We start from the raw sequence: 6,869 nt of genomic DNA, 5'->3' as shown, positions 1-6,869 counted from the left end.
TGTCACTGACCCTTATTGCATGTTTGACGCGTGTCTGATGTTTGGAGAGGGTTTTAAAAAGGCAAAATACAAACGCAGATAGAGAAAGGGAGAGTCTAACAAAGAGAGATGAAGCTGCGGTGGAGGAGCATGAGATGAGAGTGTTGCCTATGGGAGGAAGAAGAAGAAATAGTAGGCTGGGTTTAAGTTTATGAAAAAAAAAAATGGTTCGTAATTTTACGTTACCTGAAGAACACATTATTGAGTATTTGGATCATCCTCAATGGGTAATATAATTTTTTTTGAATTTTATGATAAATAAATATATTTATTTTTAATTTATTTTTTTTATTTGAACAGTGTTATTGTTATTATTACTGTTAGTTAGTAACAACATTATTATTATTATTATTATTGTTATTATTATTATTGGTGCTAAAAAATTTTGATATTGGAACAAAAGGAATGATATACTTTAACATGGTAATTTTTGGTGTTTTTTAAAATTGTGAGAGTACACAAATCGGACCCTCCGATTTGTGTTTAAAAAGTTGAAAAAATCCAGAGTACACAAATCGGACCATGCGAGTTGTTTGATTTTAAAATTTTGCTTAAGAAATCGCATGGTCCGACTTGTGGTTTGACAAATATAAATTTTGGAAGCTAGAAAACGGACCTCCGAATTGTTTGTTGTTTTCAATTTTTTTATTAATAGAGAACTCGCATGGTCCGAATTCTGTTTCATTGACACCACATGAATGTGAAATTTCTGGATTCCCCACATTTGAGTTCAACACCACTTTTTTATCCATATTCAAATTAAAAAACCTATTATTATTATTACTGTTAATTAGTTGCATTATTATTATTATTATGATTATTATTATTATTATTTATTATTATTATTATTATTATTATTATTATTATTATTATTATTATTAGTTGCATTATTATTATTATTATGATTATTATTATTATTATTATTATTTACTGGTAGTTATTATTATTATTATTATTATTATTATTATTATTATTATTATTATAACTGTAGTGTAGAAGTAGAATTATTATTATTATTATTATTGTTATTATTATTATTATTATTATTATTATTTCAATGAATATTATTTTTTTTGTAGGCGATCAGAAATTTGTTGCCTAGAAAACTTGATCCGCCGGATACTTTTAATGAGAGAGCTGCAGAGGCACTAGCATTAACTGGGTTTCAACACGTTTCGCGAATTGGTGAAATGAGAGGTCATTCTGCACTCTTAAGTGCCTTGGTGGAACGATGGAGGCCTGAAACCCATACGTTCCACCTTCCAGTGGGTGAAGTGACGGTGACGCTGGAAGACGTGATACATATACTTGGCCTCCAGGTTAACGGAGAACCCGTCACGGGTAGATCGGATAGCAGTTACCAGTTTTTGGTGGATAACTGCCTCGCTTGTTTTGGTAGGCAACCGGGTCCGGACGATCACGTGTTGGGCAAGGTAAATCTCCATTGGGTCCGGCGGTGTCGAGACAGTGAACCGTGTGACTCCTTCGTGTGTGTTCGGTATAACTTCACCGTTATAATACACTCGTATATTTGCAATACCTTCCATAATCTCACTTTTTTTACCCTTCTAATACCCAAAAAATCTCACAATTATGGGATGCATGAATGAATGAAAGGTGAAAGGGAGCACAAATGAGGGATTTAGGAGTGAGGTACGAGTTAGAGATAGCTGAGTTAGCAATTTATATGCAAGGCTCTTCATTAAAATATTATTTTACATATAAAACGCAGCCTGCGTTTTATGGACTTCAAAAAAAAAATTTTCGGCCCAAATAAAACGCAACATGCGATTTATTCTGTCCAAATTTTTTTTTAATGCCAATCTGACAAACGCAACATGCGTTTGTTCTGACTCCATGCAAAAAACGCAACATGCGTTTTTTCCTTAGCTTCAAAAACAAAAAACACTAATTGTAGAAAATAAAAAACGCAACTTGCGTTTGTTCTATGGCCCATAATAGTGTAAAAACTGGTCAAACACCCATTTCAATGCACATCACCAAACCTTTTTCCATATCAAAATTAATCAGCCTCAGAATGTCAATAGGCTTCTTTAATTTTCTGCCCTCGCCCAAGTTTGTGGAAGAACACGTTGACTAAGTGCTATTATTGGGTTTGATTTTTGATTGTGTATGTGGTTCTAGATGTTGAATGATTGGGAAAAAAAAGGAGAAATTTTATTGAATTAATATTTTAAAAAACTAATTTGATAATTAAAATTGTTAAAGATTAAATATATATTTCATGAAAATATATTGGAAAATAATTTAAGATATTGCTCAAATAAAAAATAAATTGAGGGCAATTATAAAAAAGATGTATTCTTCACAATTATTATTATTTTTTTTTACTTGACAAGAACGATCAAATATAATTTTTCATTATATACAATTCTCTGTCATATTTTTTTTTCTTAATTTCACTTAAATATATACGATTAAAAATCATATTTGAATGAAATCGTCAAATAAAAAAAATTGGAGGATCAGATATGTCGTAATCCCAAAGCAAGAGTTTGTTCTAACATCTTTTAATTTGTTAATTAAAAAAAAAGCAATGTTGCACTTTCTTTATTTCCCATTGAGAAGGATAAAGAAATGCAAGATTGGGTAGTTATAGTGTAGTTGATAACCCTACCACTGTCACGCTTCAATGTTAATAATGGAGAAACTTTTCAAGTCTTCTTTGTTTTATTGTTTTTCCCACATAAAGTTTCATTGGCAGGCTACACAAAATGTGCATAATAGGTTAGCACGGATTTAACTAATTTTAGTGAGTCGAGTGCTGGTCAATTCATTCATTTATTTAAGTAAGTATTAAAAATTTATATTTTATCTTGTATACACAGCAACTCAATAAATTCTTAAATAAAATTCAGATTTATAATTAATTAGTCTCTTTAATCTGTTGAATTCAAAAATATTGTAGACAACAATAAAAGATTAGCATCTATTTAGTATGTATTATTATTATTATTATAGAATTTTGTAAAAGAAATGCCAAAATAATTAAAATAATAAAACTATTGTTGTTTTGATTTGCTTTTCATTTTATTTTTTTTGTAACATTTTGAAATTAAACATTAAAAAAAAAAGAGCATTCCGCGTTCGCCTTTACGAAAATAAGGTATTTGGAGAAGTCTATTGGCCTTATTTTATATTGCAAATTTATTTTATAATAAAGCATTATGAGAACTTTATTTATTAATTATGATCCTCAATCTCTAGCTGAGTATATAAAATCAATCAAGTGCACACATGTAATGTAAGTTACATTTTATAAATATAGCACGTTTCTTGTAAGAGCTAGACATTAAAATAAAAACAGCACTTTTAAAGGCGTATTAAGTAAACATTTCACCTTTAATAGTCATTTATTTTATTTTTTATGATAATAAAATAATTATTAATATATTTATCGATAATTAAATATTAGTTGTCTTATATTTTATCATTAAAAATTTTAGTGACAATTATATAATTTATGAAAAGACTTTTTTAATGATTATAGAAAATATATAATTACCATTATTATAACTTATATCAATATAACGACAAATATATAATTACTACAAAAACATAAATTAAATAAAATATATAGTAGTCATTATATTATTATCACTAAAAATTTATCATTAAAAGTGTTTGTTGTAGTGCAATTACAAAAGAAAAAAGTTTCCAAAATGTTTAATATATTTAAGATAGTCAAAATATAATTTAAATTTTTACTCTAATTATTAGTTGTGATACTCTGAAAGCAATGATTTGGAAATTAAATACTTATCCAATTTCGTTCTTTTTGGATAGAGCACTAATTGAAACAGTAAATTTATTATGTCCGAAAGAAAATTTTTCTATTTCTAATAATTGATAGGAAAATATCTTTTTATTAAAACATAAAATAATATTTAATAATTCTATTAGTTTTTATAATTTTATTATATTTTTAATTAGATTTTTATAATTTAAAGTTTTATACATAAATTCTTATATTAAATAAAAATTTATAATTAAATCATTACTAGTTATTAATTTTTATAATTTAAAGTTTTATACATAAATTCTTATATTAAATAAAAATTTATAATTAAATCATTACTAGTTATTAATTTTTAGCAAAAACACAATCATTTTAAAATACTTGTTTTTAGTATATTCTATAATTTAGTCTACATCAAACATAAGAATAAATATTTCAACGAAAATTGTATTAAAAAAATAAAAAGAACCTAATTAAAATTTTTATTTAATTATAAATTTTAAAGTATACAAATTTTGATAAAATTATAAGAGTCAATCGAATACATAATTAAGCCTATAAACAAATAAAAGCTAAAAAGTAATTATAAGGAGTCATTGCACTTATTATGATTATTATTATTATTTTTATTTTAATAGACTTTTTAAAAATAATTTTTAAGTATTAAAAACGTTTTTATTTTTATTTTTTTAATAAAAATATTTTTTTAAAAGACGTATATATCCAAATAAAAGTATTTTATTTAAAAAAAAAACATTTTTCACTAAAAAAAATTAATCCAAACTAGCACAATGTCTTTTATCCCTTTTTTTGGTTGGGCAAACTTTTATAAGTTATAAGATGCTTATTTGGTTTCCTTAAATAAAGCAAAAATGTTTCGGGATTCTAATAAAATAATAAAGAAGTTATATTGGCAAAAGATACCATTATTTTATAAAACTTTTTAGAGGGACTCAATGTCTTTCTAAAGAGGGCACATGGATCCAAAATTGCTAAAATAATTGAATCAAAAGTGCCAAAACTCCTAATCCACAATTGTGTCACACATGATATGTGCCTTCCTCCCATTTAAGTGTTTGATTTTTTTTTTTATATATATTTAGGTATGCACCACATTGGACACTTACATGCTAACGATAAATAATTGACAATAATATTTGGAATTTTCTGCAGTACATAATTATTTGTTTTTGAAAATAAGATAAAATAAAATATTAAAAATAGAAAATAAAAGATAAAAATATAAAATTAGATAATAGGCTGAATATAAAATAGAATAAAAAATAAAAAATCTAATTTATTTTTATTTTTTACATAAAATTTAGAATAAAAATTACTAAAAATATAATTAAAACTAAAAAATTGATAGCAATAATAAAAAAATAATAATAATAAATTGTATCTGTTCAGTATTTTTATGTTCTTTCTAATAAAAAGGATATAAAATATACTAATTCAATATCTAAAAATATAATATTTTTATTTATATTTTATCTATTAAATATAATTTTGTATCTCTATATGTAGATACCAGTATCTTAAAATCTTATTCTTATAAACAAACACAACCTAATATATTATATATGTGTTAGTAAAAAAGTAAAAACTGATTTGGTATATGATTAGGGGGAGATAATGTTCCTAATCTTTGAAAATATTTTGGATCCATATATACATTAAATCTAACAATAAAGTTAGTTAAATTCGTAATGATGATCAACTTGTGTTATATGATACTAAATTTAGAGGTGTCAAGTTTTGACCCTTGGTCAGAATTATATCCTTGGGCTGAACTTTTTATTTATAATAATTATATTAGAATTGAAATTGTACGAGTCTAATTCAATCTAAAAATTAATTTATAGAATGAGTTACGTTTTATATTGATAAATTATTTAAAAATTTCATTTTTAATAGATATAGAATTTGTAATAAATTAAAAAAAAGGTTATTCTAAAAAGTTTGTATCCAGTTCAAGAATTTTAGTTCAGTTTAGTTGAACTAATCAGTATTGGATATTGATAATTCTCTAAAAATTAAAGAAAATAAATAATATTTATTTTTTAAAAAAATTATTTTTGTTTTAATGCAATATTTACTTTGATTTTCACTCCTTTTTTCCTATCTTTGTCTGTTTCATTCTTTTATTTTTTCCTTGAAAGAAAAAAGAATTATTCAACTATAAAAAAGATAAAACCTTATTAAATGTAAAATGTTAAACAAAATTCGAGTTCAAAATATAGCAGTCATCTTAGAACTATATACCTACGTACCCAACACAATAAAATTGATATAAGTTTTGTGCACAATCTTACATGCATTTAATTAGTGTGTACCATTAGGGTTTTATATACAAAATACAAATTAAAAAGAGGTTTTTTTTTTTTTACGCAGAAAAAGATAAAAGTGCAGGACACTACTATGATTCAGATTTTAGAGGCGAAATTAGAAGATGAATATGAGAGGGAGGAAAGATTCTAAAAAAAAGGGTCAAAATGCAGTGATTACAGTAGGGGTGATAAGACCACAAAATTTTTTTATGTTAAATTTTGTATACGAAGCAGCAAAAACAAGGTGTATAAACTGAAAAGTGATTTGGGTGAGGTTCATAATAATTCAGAATAAATAATTAGTATTGCGCAGCAATATTTTAAAAACCTATTTACTACTTCTAAATCAAAGGAACCGACTGAAGAATTGGAGGAGTTGAATAGAAGGATAAATAACAATACCAATCAAAGGCCGACTAGACCAATGTCGGATCAAGATATCAAAAATGCAGTTTTTTCTATTAATTCTCTCGCATTACCTGGAGAGGATGGATTCACTGCAAAATTCTATCAATTTTTCTAGGACACTATTAAAAGGGATGTTCTTAATGCTGTTCATAGCTTCTTTGAAGGAGTGAAGATGTTCAGAGCCTTCAATCATACATACATATGCTTAATTCCTAAAGACCTTAACATTAGTAAAATGAACCAAGTGAGGCCAATCAGTCTTAGTACTGTTTTTTATAAAATAATCTCTAAAATTTTTGTGCATAGATTACAACATACTATGAACAGAATTA

Source organism: Arachis hypogaea, chromosome 8 (assembly GCF_003086295.3).
Source record: "Arachis hypogaea cultivar Tifrunner chromosome 8, arahy.Tifrunner.gnm2.J5K5, whole genome shotgun sequence".
In the NCBI taxonomy this organism is placed as follows: Eukaryota; Viridiplantae; Streptophyta; class Magnoliopsida; order Fabales; family Fabaceae; genus Arachis; species Arachis hypogaea.
Note: the sequence above shows the minus strand (reverse complement) of the source record.